The following is a 24,101-nucleotide window of genomic DNA, read 5'->3' on the forward strand; positions in this document are numbered from 1 at the left end:
TCCTATGATTCTTCCCACATAAAAAATAGGTGGCTCATCAGAGACTGTGTGGTGCATGTTGTAGCTGTCGCCAGCCAGTGCCCTATTGTTGTATCCTGCCACCCTTGCTGTCCTTCTATAACTAACATGCACTATGTCAGCCAACCATAACTTAACATGACACAACAAAACTAAACATAAACAAAATTCCACACCATGCCGGGTAGCCTCTCCCTCTCCTTCTATATTATATTATTCTGTGGCATTTATAACTGATAAACTGGCCATATATTTTAATTGTTTATCTCAAATGACAATGGCTGTGAAAACATTGGGCCTCATTCTTGAACATTTTCTGAAGTTTCTTCTGAAATGTTTTCTTACGAACTTCGAAAGACCAACGTAAGAAAAGACCTCTGCCTGATTCATGAACGCCTGAAAATGTGTTCTTACGCAGCCGAAATGTTCTCAGCTGTGCTCCCCCGAATGAGGATTCTAAAAATTGAAAGCACGTTCTCGTGCACTTGGATTTGCATACATACACGCCCCACCAGCTCCTTATAAGGGCACGCAACCGCAGTGACGTGTGCAGTCAGAATCGACCGAATCCAGGCGAAAACAACTCGTAAGTGAATCATGTCAAAGCGGTAGGCGAGCACCGGTCGAGTAAACGCAGATCTAACTTTACCGGTGCAGAGGTGCAGGTACTGTTGCAGAATGAAGATGTGTCCATTCTATTCCACTATGGCTATAGCCACGCGATTGAGTTTAGTGCTTATTTATTTATTCATTAACTTACATTTGCAGTGTTCGTGTAGTGCTTTTATTTATTTTAGGACATCACAATGCCTCGTAGAATCATGCCTGTAAATGTGAAATGTCTAGTTAACCCTAGATTATTATTATAATTATTTAAATCCAAAGATGCCGGTAGAGTTGATGTGAGCGCAATCACCAACGATTTCACCAAATTCAGCCCCTAACCCTTCTAACACGGAGCGGCCCCGTGGGGCATCAGGTGTTTTTTTTTTTGAGGAATTGCATTTAAGAAAACTCTGGGCGCCTTACGACTGCTATTTCGCCTTCTGAACTTCTTCTGAAGTTCAGAACGAATCCCAGATGAGAACTTTCATGAATGCCAAAAAACATCGTACGTGGAGTTCAGAAGAAATTCCTTCTTAAATTCTTCTAAACTGCGTTCGAGAATGAGGCCCATTGTTCCTCATCACCATAACCATTAAGTATGATTATGAAATGTATGTTTGCTAACCAAATTTCTCTCTTATCGCGCAACCTTTGCCCACAAATGACCATGGCTGTGAAAACATTTGTCCTCATAACCATTAAGTACATATACGCATATTAGGCAACTGAGCTCTGCCCACTCACTTTGTCCCTTTTCTTTTCTTCCCCTCCTAGTCTAGACTGTCTCCGCTGTGGGATGCTACTGTAGTCTCTCCACCTGATTTACTTGCAGAAACCCTTGGTCTACACCTACCCACCCCCACCACAATGTCATGCACTTATTCTACCCGACTCATGATACATCTACATACTCTGTCCTAGCCTATTAACCTGTAATGTAAATAATTGCCACCATCGCCATAGCTTTCGGTTTCATTACTAGAACTGAGTGTGAATGAAAATGTGTTATCTATTCCATGTTCTTTTTATCTGATACATTCATGGGATTTGTATGTGAAAGAGCGAGAGAGAGAGAGACCTATTCACGCTTTACCTGGAAGAGTTACCATGTGCGCATTACTACTAACTATCATGTGGGGGGGGGAAACGTCCATGTATAGGCCGCAGGGCTGCAGCAATTTACAAAATCAATGTATGAACTGCGGGTAACAGTCAGGAAATTACGGTGAAATACTTAATACCATAAATTCACCAAGATTTATTTGATATTCATGTGTGCTATAGAGGCCCTTTCCCACCAGTGGGACATTTTTTAAAGAAAACATTTTGTTAAAACTCCGCAAGTTTTTGTCCTAGATACATAAAAAGAACACCCACAGCAACCTTAAACCATTTACTTTTAGAATATATACAATTTGAAACTAAAAAATGAATTAGCACTTTGTCAGGAGAATCGAACGAAAAGCATGCACATTTCACTCTCTGAGTGAGGATTCAGCTCCTAATTGCCCACCCATTAGCAAATGGTGGCTATTCATATGCTAAGAGATGGTAATTCAGCTAACGCTATTGGGTCATGACGTGATGAGGAACCCTGACTAAGCGCCGCTTTTCACCAATATAAACAAGTCAGTTGGTTGTTTGTTTTCATACCGACTGAGGAGAAACAACATGCCGCTACCCATCTCTGCTGCTGATGCTTTACGCCAGATCCAGGACGAACTTGATTTGGAGAGCGAGGAGGACAACCATGAATCCGATGAAAGTGGTGAAGAATTTGAGGACGAACATGACCACTTCGTGCATCGTCTTGACCCCTTTGAGGATCTTCCTGATGAGTAAGTTATATTCGCTTGACAGGCTCTTGTAACGAATGGTATTGATTAATTTATAGGGAGTAAAATGCATGTCATGCTCTGAGATGAGTGGCTTATTTTAGAGTTGTTTCATACTTTATATCGCTACATACGTCGACTTTTGTTGTTCATGTTTTGTTGTTCATGTTTGGAGTTTTTTATCTGCGCAAAATTAAGTAAGACATTATACTATCATCGGTGTAGCGATTGTGAATCATATAAATAACTTTATGTTGCTACATAACGTAAACGTTTGTTGTCGATGTTAGGAGTTTGTTGTCTGTGCAACAAATAAGTACCCCTGCGGTTAGTCATTAGTGTTTGCTATTATAATCCGTCTGATAGGTGTGAAACTGGCCGAAACTGGCCAGGTGTAAACGATCGAAACTGCCGTAACGTGTGAATTGCAGTGCTGGAATGCTATGTTCTATGAACGTGAAAAGATAGAGCAACTATTGATGTTTTTAATTGACTGTTTTACAGGGACGTGGAGAACATTGCACCTTCACCGTCAAGGAGAAGAGCACCACGTCTGCGCAAACAAGAGCCGGTGTTTGCCAAAACAGAAGCAGTTGTCACAACATCTGTCAGAACAGGAGCCGGTGTCACGACATCAGCCCAAATAGAAGCCGTTGTCACGGCGTCTGCCCAAAACAAGTGCCGGTTTCACAGGGTCTGCCCGAACAGGAGCCGTTGTCATGGAAGTCGGGTGACAATGATGCTGCTCCAGCAACACTGAGGTTTCTTCCTGCAAGGGAGCCTGGTGTGCAGCTGAGGGCACTCCTACACTCCTCTGGACCTCTTCAAATTATTCTTTTCTGAGGGTGATGCGGAAACACTCTGCAAAAACACCAACAAGCAAGCTGCAAGGGCCATAGCCAGAGGTGTAAAGTATAAATGGGTGGATGTTGGAGTTTCTGAATTCTACAGATACATTGGACTGATATTCCTCATGGGCTTGATCAAATTGAATAACATTTGTGACTACTGGAGGAAAGGCCACTACCTCAGCATCCCTTTCCCAGCAGAGGTGATGACAAGAGACAGATCCAGAAGAATAAACTGGAATGTGCACATGAGCGACCCAGATGAGGACAGAGTAAACGATGCAAAGAGGGGAACCTCAGCACATGACAGACTGTTCCGGCTCAAACCACTCATGGGCAGTATCCAGAATGCCTGTAAGGCATTCTATCAGCCTCGCAGGAACATTGCTGTGGACGAGCGTATGGTGGCTTCCAAATACCACTATATGCGCCAGTACATGAAGGACAAACCAACTAAGTGGGGTTTCAAGTTGTTTGTGCTAGCAGACTCCAGCAATGAGTACACTGTGGACTTTTCTGTATACACTGGAAAGAACAACTTCATCACAGGGCAAGGCCTCTCATATGACTCTGTCATGTCACTGATTGACAAACAGTATTTGGGGTCTGGATACCATGTGTACATGGACAATTTCTACACAAGCCCAAAGCTTCTCAAGGCTTGTTTGCTGCTAAGTTTGGTGCTTGTGGAACATACAGAGAGTTCCGAAAGGAGTGACCAGGCATTGCTGTCAATGCACTGAGCAAGAAGTCCCCAAGAGGATCATACCACTGGATTAGGGATGGTCCTCTTCTCTTTGTGAAATGGATGGATACACGAGAGGTTTCTGTCTGCTCCACCATCCATGTAGCCTACACTGGGGATACAGCAAAGAGGAGAGTAAAATCCAAGCAGGGTGTCTGGTCTTTACTGTTCCATGCCCCCGACCTGTGGCCGAATACAACAAGTAGGGATGAGAATTGATAAGATTTTAACTATTCCGATTCCATAACCATTCTTGCTTATCGATTCGATTCCTTATCGATTCTTTTTGGGCAAGGGATTTGTTTACATAAATTTTCTTTTATATAATATTCTCTGAATAGATGATGCACCGCATATACAGTATGTATGTATGTATGTATACATTTACATGCAGGGGCGGACTGGGGGAAAAAAGTGGCCCGGGAGTTACCGTCAGACCGGCCCACTCAATACACGGCGCGCTGCCCACTCAATACACGGCGCGCTGCCCACTCAGTACACGGCGCGCTGCCCACTCAATACACGGCGCGTTGCCCATTCAATGCATCGCACGTATCGACCAGTCAGTGGCCTACTTGGAAAAATAACCATACACTTAACATTATTTTGGATGATTACAAATAAATTACATCATTTATGTTTTTTTTTTAAATAACATTTGGATCCACCAATTTGCCTGGGTGGACACATGGAATAAAATTATACTAGCTATTGTAACACTCCAAGGTAGGTATAGTTTGCTAGATGAATAGGCTTAACTCTGGGCTAGTATCAGATGGTTATACGTATAACTACAGAACATTAAGGAATGAATATCCACACAATAAAGAAACTGGAATCAGAGGGTAGAATTAGTATGAACTATATTGTAGAAATGAACAGAATAGAACATACGATGGGGTGTGAACATCAGTGGTATCAGTAGTGTTGCATGCTGGGTGTGTGATTGTGTGTGTGTGTGTAGGGGTGTTGAAGGTGCATAACAAAACAATAAGTTAAGTAACAGAACCTAAACTAACTCTGCTGGCCCGGGTGCATTATAGTCACATGATAATAAAAAACAATATCAGTATACTCATGTGTTATTATGACCTCACTATCTAATCTAGATAACATATTAACATTGTTTATAATGTTAGTGTTGTGTGTAACACGGTGATCTTAGCATAACAAGCTAGCTGGTTAACTTATTTTACATAAGTTATTAGAAATTATAAGATTGCCCTCTTTACAACTACCACCATGGATAGCTTGCTCATCGATTGTAAACAAGTGACTACGGCTAACATGTTTAAATAGATCATCTCGATGATGACAACAGCGCCAGCTTGCTTATTTTACCAGATCATAACGTCTCAATTTTGGACATTTATCTACCTAACATTAGCTAGGCTAGTTGGTAGTGAATGTTACCTCATCTGTGAAAAGCAAGCTAACATTGGCCAAGTCAACGCCACAACTTACCTTGTATCACTGTCACCGTCACGCGAAATAACAGTCGTAAATGGCCCAGAGTTTCCTTAAATGCAATTCCTCAAAACTACCAGATGCCCCACGGGCTGCTCGTGTTAGAAGGGCTGACGGCACACGTCACTACGGTTGCGTGCCCTGGCGGGGCGTGTATGCAAATCCAGGTGCGTTTAATTTAAGAATCCTCATCCTCAATCCGCACAGCTGAGAACACTTCGGCTGTGTAAGAACCCATTTTCAGGTGTTCATTAATAAGGTGGAGATCGTTTCTTAAGTTGAATTTCTGAAGTCCGTAAGAACACATTTCAGAAGACACTTCAGAACATTTTCTAAAAATAAGCACCATGAGTGTGAATACAGATCGCGAGGAGGAGTATAAAAATCAGTCAGTGATTGAATTTTTATAGTTAATAGAGGAAATTATACGTGTTCTGAGTAGTATGGAAAGTAGTTGAAGGTGCTGGCGGTGTAAGTGGGAAGGCCGGTTGGTGATGGAAGTGGGCTGGTATTTTGGACCATCCCAACCTCGTCGGCCCACCGGGGATTCCCCCGGTATCCCCGATGGCCAGTCCGCCCCTGTTTACATGTTTTAAATAACCAAAAACAAACCTAAGAATTCAAGGTCAACAAACTCTCAAAGTAGGGTCCAGAGACCCATAGCCTAGGGATCCTTTTCCTTGATGGGGTGCTAGGGGGTCCCAACAAAGAAAAAAAGTATTTGTTTTGACTATAATTCCAACCATAAGTAACAGAATGTATGACTAATTTGGTAATGGGTTTCATACAATTTTTGTAATAAAACATCGAAATTAAAAAATCTCATCAGATGGGGGAGCCTGGAAAATAATCTTATCAAATAGGGATCCCTCCATGGTCTAATTTGTGGCAGTTTAGGGGTCCTTGATATACCAGAGTTTGAGAACCACTGTGCTAAATCATATTTGAACTTGCCAATTGCAATTTTTTTTAAGTGTATTCTCTTTGAACTAACAATAAAACTGACATAAACAAATAGTGAAAGCTGGTTTACACAATGAAACCAATGGCACTAACACAATTGACTGGTAGAGTTTACCTACGATATTAACAGATGAAGCGCTAACGTGCTGCTGTTGCTTGGTTGAGATTCATTAACGTTATCGTCACTCCGTAGCGCTCAAAAACGTGACATTCCTGCAAAGTTATTGCATGCAGTATGGACAAATGTTTCAGCGTAATGGTAGTTTTTCCCCCCTTTGACGAAAGAGACGTTTTGCAAGCATTGCAAGTGGCCCTGTGGTCATCTTTTTGCGTGAAATATAACCACACCTCTGTCTAGACGCCATGTTGGTTGCAGTCTAAAACAAAACAAAGCTGCGTGCACGTGACATACCTACTGACATGATACCGGAATAAAAAATAAAAAAATCTAAAAATTAATTTTTTTTTTTTAAAGTATCTATAGCGGAATCGAAAAAAAAATCGAAAAATTTATATTTTTTAGTTTTGGAGAGGGAAGTGTCATTCTGAAATTATAAATATGTAGTAGTGAAACAACACACACTCTCTGAATGCTAAACTCACATATGTATGGCTAACACATATGTTTACAAAGTTCAGAGTTCAAAAGTCTCGGTTCGAAAACTTTATAATGTTTTTTTGTATAAATTCTGAGCACCTCTGAATGAAGGTTTTTGTAAGGGTCTGTTCACACTTGATTTAAATACAATTTTATTTTACATTCCTTTTACTCTCATGTTATTATTGCTGAGGTCTTCTAGAATATAATCATATATGCCACTTGTGCATCAATACTTTTAGTTAGGGGAAATATACAAAAACATCAAGGCATGTGAGACTTCCTAAAAAAGTAAAACAGGCCTGGGCCTCTTAAGGGTTAATATGCCATTGGATCCAAATATGAAATGTCTGACAGTGGGTCATTACCCCCTCCTTGCTGTGGCATGGGCATTCTTTTACTAAAAGCAGGGGCGTCCACCTTCCCCATGGAGTGAGCAGTGATGTCAACTTTGACCCCACCAGCCCCTTTGGGCAGACCTGGGGAAGAGAGAAGGGATAGAGAACAAAGACAAAAATGAAGAGTGAGGGAAGGAGAGAGAGGGGTGAGACAAAAGAAGGAATGATTGAGAGAGAAAGAGAGGCACAAAAGAAAAGATGGAGATAAGAGATAAAATGAAGATGAGTAAGCAGGGAGAAAGTGAAAGAGAGAGAGAGAGAGCGAGTGTTAGGAGAAACAGAAATCACGAATGTATACAATTCTTCCCACACACACACACAATTGCCTTTTGCACACTCACATCGTTCCAGATCTCTCTCCAAGTCCATGGCCAACTGGTTGTCCTTCATCTTCTTCAAGATGGACAACATGATATCCCCAGCTCCCATGCTGTACACCCGCACCATCAAGTCCACAGTGTCATCTGTGTCGGCCTTCTCCAGCTTTTTCAATGTGATTCGGCCCTGGTCATGAAGTAAGTGCTTAAACCTCTTCAAATCGCCCCCAATGAGGTTGTCCAGAGTGTTCCTCAGCACTTCCTTCAGTGGTGCGGTCATTGTGGGGTCCGCTTCAAACTGGATGCTTGGGGTCAGACTGGGCCAGCTTTCAAAAAGGCCAAATGTTGGGGAGATAGTTCATGTTCAAAACGAAAAATGTTTTGTTTTTTTCATGAGCAACTGTTAAAAACACATTTTGACAATTAAATTTGACAATGAATTATCACAATTAAATTCTACTCACCCTCTATCATTTGTGTGTGTGTCTCTGTGCGTGTGTGTGTTTATGTCTACGTAGGTGTTAAATAAGAGGTGATAGTACACAATACATGATTATGAAGGTAGAATTGTCTTAAATACAAAGATGTGCTGAGTATGCTTCATACTTCACAAACCACAGGATTCACATTTGTTAATTTTGCCCTGAGTGCTCATGAGTGTAATCTTATCATGTGATTTTTGGCAACTTTCAAAAATGAAAAAAGTGTGTCTCACGATTAGCAACACAACTTGCTTTCAAGAAACCGTAACTGTTCTAACACAATCATCCATTAGGTGGCAGTGTTTCATTGGCCAAGAACATTGCAGTTATGTTCTCCTCAATGCAAGATGAGGGGAAGAGAAGCCCCTTTGTTTAGCCATTCTTTGGTTTACTTTGGGTAACTGTAATATGTGTGTTGTCATGGGTTCAAGGAAACACTGTTTCCACCAAGTTAGTAACATTTGAGAGAGGAAAAGCAGCCTTGAGGAGTAACATTAGTTGGTTATCTAGACAGCCTGGGGCCCCTTAACATTACTGTAAGCCCCGGGGGCTAAGAGCGTTTTCGAGGGCTGCAGCTGGATGGATAGATAGCCTCCCACCAGAGGTTATGAAGAAGACAGCCTAAATAGCCTAGAAGTAAAGATGCCATGGTGTATTTGAGGGGAATAAAGTTCACTTCCTGTGAAATCTGAAGTCCGGCATTTTTCCATTAATGTAAAGAGTCAAAAACGGTATTACTAAAGATTACTTTTGACCCTTGTAAATTAAGTGAGTAAAAGGAAAATATATGTAGCCTATCTATATAATTATTTTGAAAAAGTTTCCCACTTTTACATAGTACTATTGTTATGTTTGCCAGTCTACATATCAGAAAGTGGAGGTTCTAAGGCGTGGTCTTCTGGAAAGATTAAAGCAGATTGGTTGTGAGTCGCATGATGTTATTGGCAGAGGTTGTGGAGGTGTAGCTAATACTAACAGCTAATTGATTACTTAACTCTCTGCCCTCTGGGTAAGAATAGACAGATACGTTCTTGTTATTGCAGCCTATTGAGCCTATTTGAGAATTATTTTGCAGCAAATTTTGTATTGGCAAGTAGCTTAATATTTGAACTGTCCCTGGTTCAGCTCAGCACCAACGGAGTGTAGAGATGCCGTATCTGTGTCGTGAAACTGTGTTTTCTCCTGTTATGTCTGTCTGAAAAATTTGAATGTTAGAATTAGGGTTGGGTACCGAGAACCGGTACCAATATGGAACCGGTTCCAATACAACCGGTACCTACCCGGACCGAAATGCAACGCAGATTTCGGTGCTTCATTTCGGTGCCTGAGCCAATTAAACACGGTCGCTAGGCAGATTCCGTGGGGCACATGTAAAACTGCCCCAGCTCCCAATGTAAACTTTGTCCTGTGTCGCTCACGCTCATTGGTGTTTTCATAGCAACAGTTTTATGACAGTGAAGAGCAGGCGAGCACAAACAGAACTAGCCATCAACCTTTTAACAGAGAAAATACCGAAAGGTAAACGGTCAAAAGTGTGGCTGTATTTCTCAAAAAAAGATTCAAACATCGCGAAGTGCAGCAAATGCAACAAAAGAATTCCGTGAAAAGAGGGGAGAGAAGGCAAGAGTCAACGGCAGATCAGCAACCGAAGACTGAAAAATAAACGGAGATGACAGCTATACTACCAACGGTAGTCTCTTAAAGGGGCAGTACACATTTTCTCGTACTCAGTGTGTTCAAGTAACAAGATTAACTATAAACAAGATAGAAAAGATAGGTATAAACAAATCATAAAATGGTGAAATTTCATGAAATAAATGCAAACAAAATAATACAGTTTTGACTCCAAGGGCAAATATGCTCATATTTTTGCAAAATAAGTTTGAAGCTGTTTTTTGTATTTATTTATATTTATTTAAGTATACTATAAACTGTTGTTTACAGTTAATATAATGTTCATAGTTTGAAGTTAAAAAGTTTGAAGCTGTAGTTGGAAGCCAAGTGTTTTGTATGTATTTATATTTATAATATACTTTAAACAGTTAATATATTGTTAAATTTGAAGAAAAAAAATTGCCTTGGCAAGAAAAAAAGCCTTTCTTTAATGTCGTCAATCGTCGCTTTGTGCTTTAAAAAAAAAAAAGTATCGGTTCAGGCACCGTTTAGGCACCGGTATCGTTTTAAAAGTATCGGTTAAGCACCGGTATCGGAAAAAACCCAAACGATACCCATCCCTAGTTAGAATGTTAGGAAGATATGTGGCTTTTGAAAAATGGGTCAACTCGGGGGGCACTGTGGCGCATTTACGGGCTTCAATGCCCGCGGGGACACAGGTTCGATTCCGGCCTGCTGTCGTTTCCCGATCCTCTCTTCGCTCCTCCTCACTTCCTGTCCAAAAACTATTTCACTGTCCTATCCAAATAAATACAAAAATATATATATATAAATAAATAAAAAGCCCATAAATAAATCTTAAAAAAAAAAAAAAAAAATGGGTCAAGTATTTACAGCAGGGACTATGGGGCGAACAAATCCATAATAATCTGTGGCCACGTGAACCGTCTCAGTTCTGAATCGTCTCTGGTACAATGGGTCAAGTCATGTCTGGGAACCATTCGCCTACAATTTGTATTGGATGAGATAATGCACACAATATCTCACAATCATTTCCTTCTTTCATCCCTCTCACTGAGAGTGAGGTCTCCAAAATCCTAACAGGTAGCCGTCCAACTACATGCCCGCTGGACCCCATCCCATCCAACATCCTTCAAGCCATATCGCCTGCTGTCTTACCGGCAATAACACAGGTGATTAATGCTTCATTTAATTCTGGAACATTTCCTTCTTCATTCAAAGTGGCTCGGGTAACACCGCTGCTCAAGAAGCCGTCTCTCGATCCCACTCAGGTGGAAAACTATCGACCGGTCTCACTTCTCACGCTCCTATCAAAAACCATTGAGAGGGCAGCTTCCAAACAAGTCAGAGTTCCTATCAAGGAACAATCTAAACCAGTCTGGATTCAAAAGCGGTCACCCCACCGAAACAGCCCTGTTGTCTGTGACAGAGGCCTTGAAAACAGCTAGAGCAGCAGCTCAATCCTCAGCTCTCGTCCTGCTTGACTTATCAGCTGCGTTTGATACAGTCAACCACCACATCCTTCTGTCCATACTGTCAAGTATGGGCATTTCTGGCAAGGCGCACTCCTGGTTTGAATCATACCTCACTGGGCGCTCGTTCTATGTGTCATGGCAAGGTCATCTGTCTGTACCTCACCGCCTCACCACTGGGGTGCCCCAAGGCTCGGTGATGGGACCACTTCTCTTTGCCATTTACACCACCTTGCTGGGCCCTATCATCCGCTCGCATGGTTTTTCCTATCATTGCTATGCTGATGATACTCAACTGTTTCTGTCTTTCCCTCCTGAGGACACCACTGTCTCGGCGCGGATCTCGGACTGTCTTGCTGATATATCCACATGGATGAAAAATCAGTGTGTTCAAATAACAAGATTAAATATAAACAAATCAGGATTTGGTGAAATGTCATGAAATAAATGCAACAATTTTTGACTCCGTTACATATTTGATCCTGATTTGTATATACTAAATCTTGTTATTTGAACACACTGAGTACAACTTGTATTGCCCCTTTAAGAAACTTGGTTTTGTTGGCATCTCTCCTTTTAGTCTTCAGTTTGAGGTTGCTGATCTGAAGAGAGGCATGTCAAAGAAACTAAACGTATATTTATAAGTGATAAACCCTCAAAGTCATGGTATAATGATGACATAACGGTGCATATGTAACAGGGTTTAATGTGCTTCCCTGAATTTTCCTCCCTTCATGGGTTAATTCTCTAGCACGGTCAAGGTGCAGATTATTGGTTCCCGAGTATTATTTGGATACAATGTTTTGAAGTGGGTGTGATTGAGAGGTTGTCTCTGGGTTCTTCCTTTCCTCTGTCTCTTTCTTCGAATGTATAAGACAGAGGTAGGTACACGTCCTGCAGACACACACTAGCGAGTTAGCTAGCCTACATGTGAGCTTGTTTTGTGCATATTCATTTAAGTGGCTTGCCTGATTTGTGTTAACAGGAGCTGAGCGACTGGCTAGCTTCTGTTTGACTGATTTTCTTTTCTTTATTTGCATGTATCAGGTGGGTCACGTTTTACACTTCTGTATTGTATGCACGTGTTTGTGCAAGGTCTTTCTTCGAATGTATAAGACAGAGGAGCTGAGCGACTGGCTAGCTTCTGTTTGACTGATTTTCTTTTCTTTATTTGCATGTATCAGAGAGCAATAAAACGTGCGAATACCAGGTCGGTGGCTGTGTTTTCCTTTAAACTACACAACGCAGAGTGAAACAGCGAGGGGAAGATAACCTCCGTTACACATATACTAAAAGATTGTGAACTGCAACATGTGATACAATACAATGTGATATTTAATGCATTTATCTTGTTTTGTCTTATGCCATGAGGTTCCTAGCATACATTTTCCCTCTGCTAACAGGCTAATATCAAGTGTGTTTGACGACTGCATGTTACAGACTGTCTCGTTGTATGTTAATGTGTACAGTGTACGGAGCTCCACTTCGCTGGAACAAAGCATCAGAATTTCAGTGCGTGGCCATTTCTTGCCCAGCAAACAGACTCACACAGAACACAACGCAGGACTTGTTACAACGGTGCTGTGATCCGGATAAAATGATTTACTTTTTGGCTCTGGTCACCCTGATGGGCCACTTGGATGGTTGTTCAAGGATAAACGAAAAGCCTTTCCAGTCTGAATCTCATTATTTCTTTCAAAGTGTTTTATTGATGTCTGCGTAAAGCTTTTATGTCTAAATATAAGCATCACTTGTACTCAACAGTTTCATTATTTTGACTGTTGATTTTTAACATGTGTGAGTACATTATTTTTGCTTGTATCGGTTGCATCTTACTTTCCATTCCATGTGAAAAACTTATATTTGGTAAATGTGAATGTTAGTTACTTATTTATGAATGGTGATGTGTTTCACACTTTACAATAAGGCTCCGTTTTGCCAGTTATAAATGTTAGTAACTGATTAATAGATGATGATGTGTTTCACACTTTACAATAAGGCTCCATTTTGCCAGTTACAACTGTTAGTAACTGATTACTAAAGGGTGATGTGTTTCACACTTTACAATAAGGCTCCCTTTTGCCAGTTATAAATGTTAGTAACTCATAAGATTAATGAGTAGTAAGTAGTAACTTGATCTTGGATGGATGGATGAATACTTTATTAATCCCGAAGGAAATTTTAGGAAATCCAGTTGTATCCAGACACAACATACACAAATCACATACACATAGGGAGAACACGTTCAAAAGGAGTGGGGAAGTAACCAGTACCGTAACGGAAACACGAGAGCCCCCCCCCCCCCATATAGGCAAGATATCAAAACTCAAGCTCCCTATTTACTGTTGGCGCGCCGGTCTGTGACCTTCTGACCTATGTCGTCATGTCACTAGGCTACCTAACAAAGATTGCACAATTAAATATATTTTTCTTTATTTCTATATCAACTCTGGAAACACAGACAAGACAATAAGACCATAGTGTGCATCCCATGTAATTCAAATAAAAAAAAAATTAAAAAAACGTTTTTGTTTAAAAAAATTGTTTTGGGTGCGGGGGTAATCTGTAGTAAAAACTGTGTTATAACTCATTTATAATGGCTTATTAATTACTTACAAAGTGTTTACAACCTAATTAATAACCTAATTATAAACCGTTTATAACCCTTTATAAATGGAGCCTCATTGTAAAGTGGTACTTAACATTTATATATAACATCGAACATTTACGTTTATATTTAACATTTACATTTAACATTTACATTTATATTTAACATTTACATTTAGATGAAACATTTATATTATTCAACAACTTTGTGTTACTGCCAAACATTATCCTTGGAAAAGTTATTGCATGAATTTACATGATTATCTCTCTAAATGTTTGAAAAAGTGACATTTGAATATTGTCCTGCTTTTTTCCCCATATGATAATGCTAAATGTACCAAAACTGAGCAGGATTTTAGAACGTGCAACATTTTACAAACGGCGCCCCATACTTTTGTGCATAGTTCGAACGTTTTTGTTGGAGTTATGTTTTTGGATTTTGACCGTCACTGTTCCGGACCCTGGACTGAATGGAAATTTGGCGAGTGGACCTTTTGTGGGGGGAGTGGGCCAACTGCATTTGATCCAGTCCCCTTTACTGATGACTTTAATTATTGGTATTCAGGTTATTTAAAGCATATACTATTAAGTATTATAGGGATCTGTTGCCATCCTGTGTCAGAGAATCACAGGTGTTTCTGTCTACAAAGCTGTATTTAATTACCAGGTAGAATTCATCTGAATCAACTGTATTCTTTGAAAGTGTCTGGAGCCTTGCATCTACCTCCAGTATGAAGTCCTTTGTTGAGAATCACAGTGTCCCTCCATTTTCTCTGACCTCATCATTATTTTCTATTGAATTGTACATTAATCACAAAGGCTGCACAAAAAAAACCTTTCATGAGGTAACTGTGAAAATACATTTGTTACAAACTGCGTAATATTCATGCATTCATGGAATGTTGAAGTTATAGAATTCCACTGTTATGGTATGCCAAACACAGAATGATTCTTCGCGTTGAAGAGTCGGAGTAAGGATGTCTTTTGTTTAATCTGAAATATTTTCCTGACTTAAACTCGGACACTTCATATCACACACTTCATATGAACCACTTTACAATGCATGAAACTTGACCCTGTTACTGCCTTTATTGTCTTTTTCAATATTTCAATGATTTGAAGTCAATGCCGCCTTACCTGTTCAGATCTTAGTCCTCAGTCTGTCACGTCTGTGAAGGGTCGCCAGTCCTCTAGAGGGCGACACTCACTCTAGAGCACCTAACACTAACCTTTCTTCTGCACTGGGCTACACCTGAGGTGATTACTACTTCCTACTTAAGCACTGGGTGTCCTTCCCTCTTCACTCGGTCATGGAGTCTCGTGAGTACAGTTCTCTTTCTTCTCGCTTCTCTTAAGAAGTCTTGTTTGGGTATCTCAACCCTGTTTGTGGAATGCTAACGCACTCGCGATTAGCTTAGCATAGGCTAGCTGTAATTACCTTTGACTGTTGCTAACCCTGTGCAGCCACCACAACGTGGATAAGACTTTTCCTGTGGATAGACTTTGTTCCCTGGATTACCTTTGTGGATTACCTTTGTGGATTACCTTCCTTTGGACTAACCGTTCTATTGTGGAACGTACTGTTTATGTATCCGGTGAGGTTGTGAACTTTGATAGCCTTGCTGTGTTTGTAGCCTGGGGGAATCAGGCTAGCTAGTCTGCCCAACCAGTCAGGGAGTGAATAAACTTGACTGTTGCATCAAACCTGCAGTTTGCGTGTGTGCCTGAAAATCCCGGCCTGATAGCATGACCGAGTCAAGCCAAGGCGCAGCAGAGCTGCAGGGGATCAAGGACGCTATAATTCAGCTGGGCGCTATCATCCACGCCCATGAACCGCGACTGAGTCGTTTGGAGCTGGCAATGCAGCAACTAAACACTACTGTTCAGGGGCTGTGTGCACGACCTCCACCTGATCCACCAACCTCAGATCCTAGCAGTGGGGCTGGGCCCAGCGCCCACGCTGCCCCTGCTCTGCCTCCCATTTCTCCCACCATCACCATACCTCTATCTGCCCCCCAACTGTTCTCTGGGGAACCTAAAGCCTGCCGGGGCTTTATGCTTCAGTGTGCACAGATTTTTCTCCATCAAGCACGCCTCTTCCCCACCGAACCAGCGAGGGTGGGCTACATCATCTCCCGACTCTCGGGATCAGCCCTGGAGTGGGCAACCGCGGTCATGGATTGCCAGCTGCCCGAGGCAAGTGACAGCCAGCTGTTTCTGCGTCGCCTGGGGTTGATGTTCGACACAGGGCGCACCGAGGACCAGGCAGCCCAACGAGTCCTTACCATCAACCAGGGGACCCAGTCCGTAGCCCAGTATGCCGTCGAGTTCCGCACCGTGGCAATCCGGAGTGGCTGGGAGGACCAAGCCCTGCGTTCAGCCTTTTACCGCGGGCTACATGAGGCTGTGAAGGATGAGATGGTCAACCGTGACTGGGGACAGTCGCTTGACGAGCTGATCAACTTAGCCATCCACCTCGATGCTCGCATTCTGGAACGTCGCCGGGACCGCCGGGAGACCCGGGCACCCATGACGACCTTCCTACCAAGGCCAGTCACACCCATCACCACTCCAGCACCAACCCGGTCACCTGAAGAACCCATGGAGCTCGGCCGCCTCCGGCTGAGTCGCGAAGAACGCAGCCGCCGTCTCCAAAGAGGTCTCTGCATGTACTGTGGGTCCTCCGGGCACCAGGTACACCTCTGCCCAGACCTTCAGGGGAAAGACAGCACTCGTCAAGGGATCCAGGGCCTCTGATGAGTGGTAGCGTTAAGACCCCTGGACCTGCCAACCGTCTCTCCATCCCCATACGCCTCCGTCACATCGGCAAGAACCATCCCATTGTCTCCCTCACTGCCTTGGTGGACTCCGGCGCGGCAGTCAACCTGATGGACATCACCCTGGCTAAACAGCTGGGTATTCCCACCACCCCAGTGGCCATTCCCCAGGCGGTCCAGGCTCTGGATGGTCGCCCTTTGGGCTCTGGACATCTGGAGCGGGTGACGGTTCCTCTAATCATGTCCTCTCATAATGACCACCAAGAGACCATCCGCTTTTGGCTCACCACCACCCCGCAGGACCCTGTGGTGCTGGGTTACCCCTGGCTAGCTGTCCACGAACCTCAGTTTGCGTGGGCTGTTGGCTCGCTACTCCACTGGGGTCCCGCTTGCGCCACGGCGGGTCACCTCCTAGCTCCCACACTGACCACACCCTGTGTTTCCCGCGTCACCACAGCGGAGGAACACTCCAGAACCTCGTTCCCCATCACTGTGTCTCCTGTTCGGTCGGCTGACGCCTCTCCCAGCGTGAACATCTTGGCTCCGCCAGAAAGAACAGACCTGTCCATGGTCCCGGCTTGTTACCACGATCTAGAGGAGGTCTTCAGCAAGAAGAAGGCCACCACTCTCCCTCCTCATCGGCCGTACGACTGCGCCATCGACCTCTTGCCTGGAGCCTCTCCCCCTAGGGGGCGTCTCTACTCCCTTTCTGTCTCGGAGAGCCAGGCAATGAAGGACTACATCATAGATGCGCTGCGCCTCGGGCTAATTCGCCCTTCTACGTCTCCGGCGGCAGCACCCTTCTTCTTCGTTGGGAAAAAGGACGGCGGACTGAGGCCGTGCATCGACTACCGGGGACTAAACAACATCACCCGGAAAAACAAGTACCCTTTGCCCCTCATGTCCACCGCCTTCGAGCGCCTTCAGGGTGCCACAGTTTTCACCAAACTCGACCTCAGGAACGCTTACCACCTGGTTCGCATTCGAGACGGAGATGAGTGGAAGACCGCCTTCATCACACCCAGCGGACACTATGAATACCTAGTGATGCCGTTTGGATTGTCAAACAGTCCGGCAGTCTTTCAGAATCTCATCAATGACGTTCTACGCGAATTCCTGGAGGTGTGCGCGTTCGTGTACTTGGACGACATACTCATCTTCTCCAAGTCACTACAGGAACACGTCGGCCACGTCCGAGCCGTCCTGAAGGCCCTCCTACAGAACAGGCTGTTCTGCAAGGTGGAAAAGTGCGAGTTCCACTCCGCTTCCACCACCTTCTTAGGGTTCGTAGTCGGGCCCCAGGGTCTCTCTATGGACTCTGAAAAGGTAAAGGCCATCGTGGATTGGCCAATACCCACCACCATCAAGCAGGTACAGGGGTTCCTGGGGTTCGCCAACTTCTATCGGCGGTTCATACGAAATTATAGTGCCCGGGCGTCCCCGATCATAGCGCTGCTTCGGGGGGGTCCCCGCCGGTTGTTGTGGACGGAGGCTGCTCAGAAGACCTTCGAGGACCTCAAGCAACGGTTCTGCACAGCACCGATCCTCACTCTCCCAGATCCAGCCCTGCCTTTTGTGGTGGAGGTAGACGCTTCAGACTCTGGGGTAGGGGGCGTGCTGTCACAGCGTACAGCAGAGGATGGCAAGCTCCACCCATGTGCCTTCTTCTCCCGAGCTCTCTCCCCGGCAGAGAGAAACTACGACGTGGATAACAGGGAACTGCTAGCCATCAAACTAGCGCTAGAGGAATGGCGTCACTGGCTCGAGGGCGCAGCCAACCCGTTCCTCATATACACTGACCACAAAAACCTGGAGTACATCGGGGAGTCCAAACGACTGAACCCCAGGCAGGCCCGCTGGGCCCTCTTCTTCAGCCGTTTCGACTTCGTGGTCACCTACCGCCCAGGTTCCAAGAACGGGAAGGCCGATGCCCTGTCACGCCTCCATACATCTGAGGCCGAGCCAGCAGCGTTGGAACCCATCATCCCTTCCTCTAAAGTCGTGGCAGCCGTACGTTGTCATCTGGAGGAGGAGATTCGACGGGCCCAAGGACCGACACCGGCTCCCATGGAGACTCCTAAGGGCCTTCTGTTTGTGCCTCCACCCTGTCGCACGAAGGCCTTAGAGTGGGCACATGCCTCCCAATTGGCCGGCCATCCTGGGGTTCGACGCACCCTAGAATTACTCCGGAGACGATTCTGGTGGCCGAAACACCGTCAGGACGTGACGGAGTATGTGGCGGCGTGCACGGTGTGCATGGTGGCCAAACCAGACAACCGCAGGCCTGCAGGACTCCTACAACCCCTTCCGGTCCCGCATCGCCCATGGACCCACATCTCCCTCGATTTCATTACGGGGCTGCCCCCGTCACAAGGGAACACCGCCATCCTCGTGGTGGTGGATCGGTTCTCCAAGGCTGCCCGCTTCATTGCTCTGACTAAACTCCCCACGGCCAAACAGACGGCAGAGATTCTGGTGAGAGAGGTGGTGCGCTACCACGGACCCCCAGAAGATCTCGTCAGTGACCGAGGTCCCCAGTTCGTGGCACGTTTCTGGAAAGCCTTTTGGGGTAACTTGGGAGCCTCAGTCAGCCTGACCTCGGGCTACCACCCCCAGTCCAACGGGCAGACGGAGCGGGTCAACCAGGCACTCGAAATCTACCTCCGGTGCTATACGTCCAAAGACCCCACCAAGTGGAGTCAGAACCTACTGTGGGCCGAGGTTGCCCACAACCAACAGTGGAGCGCTGCCACGGCTACCTCACCCTTCGAAATCATGTGGGGATACCCCCCTCACTTGTTCCCCTCCTCCCCAGAGAATGGGGATGTGCCTGCGGCTCGCAGCTCGGTGGCTCGCCTCCGCAACCGCTGGCAGCAGGCTCGTCGGGCCCTGCTCCAGTCTCAAGAACAGATGAGGCAACAGGCAGACCGGCGACGACGACCAGGTTCAACCCTGAAGATTGGCCAGCGAGTCTGGCTGTCCACAAAGGGCCTGGCCCTGAAAGGGGAGACCCGAAAATTGGCCCCACGGTACGTCGGACCGTTCCGGATCCTCCGGAGGATTTCCAGGACGGCTTTCCATTTGGAGCTGCCACGTGCAATGCGGGTTCACCCCGTCTTCCATCGCTCCACACTACGCCCAGCCACCTCCTCCCCCCTATGTCCAGAGCTTCCAGCCCCACCACCCGCCAAGTTCATTGCCGGAGGTCTCACCTACACCGTTCACCGGCTTATGGATGTACGCAAGGTCGGGAGATCCACGCAGTACTTGGTGGACTGGAAGGGGTATGGGCCGGAGGAGCGCAGCTGGATCCCCGCCAAGAACATTGTGGACAAATCCCTCATTCAACAGTTTCGGGCCTCTCACCCTGGGCCGTCAGGAGTCGTCCCTAGGAGGGGGGGTCCTGTCACGTCTGTGAAGGGTCGCCAGTCCTCTAGAGGGCGACACTCACTCTAGAGCACCTAACACTAACCTTTCTTCTGCACTGGGCTACACCTGAGGTGATTACTACTTCCTACTTAAGCACTGGGTGTCCTTCCCTCTTCACTCGGTCATGGAGTCTCGTGAGTACAGTTCTCTTTCTTCTCGCTTCTCTTAAGAAGTCTTGTTTGGGTATCTCAACCCTGTTTGTGGAATGCTAACGCACTCGCGATTAGCTTAGCATAGGCTAGCTGTAATTACCTTTGACTGTTGCTAACCCTGTGCAGCCACCACAACGTGGATAAGACTTTTCCTGTGGATAGACTTTGTTCCCTGGATTACCTTTGTGGATTACCTTTGTGGATTACCTTCCTTTGGACTAACCGTTCTATTGTGGAACGTACTGTTTATGTATCCGGTGAGGTTGTGAACTTTGATAGCCTTGCTGTGTTTGTAGCCTGGGGGAATCAGGCTAGCTAGTCTGCCCAACCAGTCAGGGAGTGAATAAACTTGACTGTTGCATCAAACCTGCAGTTTGCGTGTGTGCCTGAAAATCCCGGCCTGATACAGTCCACATATTTCAGAAGGTGAAAGGTTCTCTGAAGCTCTCAAGTGGCTGTTTTCTTAGGATTGTGTGAGACTCTATTGACACTCCAAAAGTACTAAGTCTGAACAGCGTCATTCTGTTAATAATCAAATTGCTGTGCTGGTAAACCTCAACTGTTTTATAACTCTGTGTACCTTCAGACAGTCACACAGTCCCTCCCCTAACCTCCATGATATTTATGGATGGCTTTCATAACACCACTATTTCTGACTACATGTTAGATATTAACAGTAACACGTACGTGTGGAGCTGTTCTTGCTAATCTTAAGGCACATTTCTATGTTTCAACAGGCAGATCTCATTTGTTAACTATCCAGGCAGTTTTCATCTAATAGTTCACCACTTTCTTTGAGTCCTGAAGAAACCAGATGAAACATATCCAAGGTCTGGAGCAGCACCCACTCATGTCCTCTGAGTTTTGGCACACGCCTCATCTCCAGCCCAACTGAGGCATCATTGATCTGTTTGCAACTGTGCTCCTCCCACTTCTCTAGAAGGGTTATCAGTCAGTAGTGTTAGCATGGTCAGTTTCATACTGGTGTTACAATGCGTGTGCCACTTACCGTATCACCAGAACTGATGATCAGAACTGAGCCACGGTTCATCTGTTTTGATCTGTGCTCTTGCCACGCCACTAGTTCTACTAAACGGTTTCATTATGTATACACTAATCATTATATTGAAATGCTTGTGTCAGAAGCCATTATAATATAAATGTGTTGAATGCTTTCCATTCTCATTCAGTGGTGTGTTTTATATGTGTTAACGGCAGCATGTGATTCAGTCAGAGCAGAGACCCTATCCAGTGAGCAGAAACACTGCTGAGTGACTCACTGCATGTGTGTCTCCCTCCCAGTGACAACCAGATCAAGAGATGAAGATCTATGAAAGTTGGGAGGTGGGATTTTCATTTTGTTGCAGAGCAGGAGAAGCAGGAGATGAGCACAGAGGCTGTTTGGAACCCAGGGCTGCGTCGGGGGCGTCAGCGGGAGAGGCTGCGCCGGAGGCAGTGTCCGAGGCAGCGGCAGAGGCTGCGGCAGAGGCAGAGATGGCACCAGAAGCAGTGTCAGAGGCGGCTGTAGGAACAGCGACAGGAGTAACTGCAGGTGTGTCAGCAGCAGGCACCGCAGCTGCTGCAGGAGCAGCGTCAGAGAAGGCTGCGGCGTCAGGAGCGGCTGTACAAACACATGTGGAAGGAGGAGAAGTGGATGCTGGGTGGTCAGGATGGTGCTGCTCACATGTGTCACCTTTCTGTTCCTCTCAGACAGAGAGAGACATCTGTGTGCTGTGTCTGGATCCAAAGTGAGCTCACAGGCATCTGCAGACAAGATGAGAGAGAGGGGGAACATCCTCATCAGAATATATATGCAGAATATTTACACACACACACACAGAGAGAGACCTACACAGAGAGAGAGAGACTCAGAATCATGCATGTCTTCAGAATAATGAGATACAAACTTCTTCCTGTTGACACACACAGATACAGACAGACACACACACACAGAGAAAGAAACACACATGCACACAATTTATTTTTCTTCTTACCTTATACCCCAACACACACACAGAGCTCAGTCACATAAACAAACAAAACCACCTAAACGCACATAATGATTCTGAACATGTGCTTACTTACGTTCAGAATCATATATATATATTGATATATATACAGTACACCCCACTTCACACACACATATATATATGTATATGTGTGTGTGTGTGAAGAGGGGTGTACTGTATGTTTCCCTGTGTGTGTGATTCAGTTTGAGTTAATCATTCTTTCCCTCCCTCCCTCTCTCTCTCTCTCTCTCACTCTCTCTCTGTGTTTTGCTCAATATGCAGTTCTATGTTTTATCTCATAGTTGTAATGTCTTCACTCATCAGTATTAATTTGAAATGTGCAAAACAGAGACAAATGAAAGCCATTGAATTATTATTATTTCTTTATTATATGTTTCTGTACACTCTTATTCAGTGTGTCTGTTCAGGATGCCACAGATCATCATACGCTTTCGAAGGGCCTTTCAAAGAAATGGTGCCATGTACCGTATCACCAGAACTGCTTGTGCCTCCCTCCCAGTGACAACCAGATAAAGAGATGAAGATAATGATAAAACAGCTATGAAAGGTTGGAGCTGGGATTTTATTATGTTGCAAAGTTCAATGCATATCTATGCTCCTGCCACGCCCCCTCCTGACTCTCCACACCTGCCTCAGTCACCGTCCCAAACACTTGATTACTTAACTTGATTACTTGACTACTAGATTACTACTCATACCTGTCACTTCCCAACTTAAATTCCTCATTGCCTTCACTCCCTTGTCTGGTCTCGTATCACAAAGGACTAAAACCCTGACCCAGATCGTGCTGCCTTTTTTGTTTCCTCTCGCGCCCTGCGCCGATAGCTGCAACAGACCAATCAAACTCTGCTTCGATCCCTATCCTGACCTTGTGTGTGTGTGTGTGTGTGTGTGTGTGTGTGTGTGTGTGTATGCATGCATGTGCACGCATCCTTCTGTTTGTGTGATATTTTTGTGTGTGATTGAGTGAGCGCATGTGTGGGTCTCTTTCTGTGTGTGTGTGTGTGTGTGCGTGTGCGTGTGCGTGTGCGTGTGTGTGTGTGCGTGTGTGTTTAAACCCCCCTTTTCCCAAGACAAACCCCCTGGTAAACCTGGGGAGGATGGCACTCTGTTTAAGAGGATGCAGAGTATCACTAAATATGAACATTATAAGTCCCAGGTACAAAAACCAAAACAAAACCTAATTATTGATTTAATCTCCAACAGCAGAGCTGGCTTGGGCTCTCAGGCCCTCCTCAGGTAACTGTCAAAAAGAACAAACACAAAATAACAAACAAGTTTTTCTAACTAAACTGAGACTGTTATCATTAGCGGTTACTCTTTGAATGCCTGGCTTGTTACTGGTCTATGGCTTTATTCACATAGTAATCAGGGTTTCTACCATCCGACAATGAGATAAATCAACCCAAGAGTCTCTCTTAGCTATCCTCACAGCCTGTGTGGCCAATAACACTTGACATGGTTCTCTCCACCGCTCCTGGGTCCAATGTTTTCTCCTGAAATCCTTAACGGGCAGCCAGGAGCCTGGTTCCACTGGGTGCGTTTCCTGGAAGCTTTGCGTTGCTACCTTTTGGGAATCAGAAAACAGAGCGGCAATCAGTTCTCGCATGGAACATGATATAGTACCATCTACACCTTCCAGATTGGATGGGTATGGTAGCCCTAAGACCGGCATGGGACGTCCGGTCAAGATCTCAATGGGACTGAGCCCAGTAGATCTTG

The 24,101-nt window shown here is 44.9% G+C and overlaps 1 protein-coding gene and 1 long non-coding RNA gene across 2 annotated transcripts in view; one reads left to right on the top strand and one right to left on the bottom strand.

The window, feature by feature from the left end:
• LOC105894420 (guanylate-binding protein 1-like) overlaps positions 1–24,101 on the bottom strand; it is a 272,853-nt gene that overhangs the window by 220,614 nt on the left and 28,138 nt on the right. The gene's annotated exons all lie outside the window — the stretch shown is intronic.
• Positions 12,086–12,661, top strand: LOC116219298. The gene is made up of 3 exons (XR_004163141.2): positions 12,086–12,265; positions 12,370–12,431; positions 12,569–12,661. It is a non-coding gene; the product is annotated as an uncharacterized LOC116219298 (long non-coding RNA).

This window comes from Clupea harengus, chromosome 24 (genome assembly GCF_900700415.2).
Source record: "Clupea harengus chromosome 24, Ch_v2.0.2, whole genome shotgun sequence".
Taxonomy (NCBI): Eukaryota; Metazoa; Chordata; class Actinopteri; order Clupeiformes; family Clupeidae; genus Clupea; species Clupea harengus.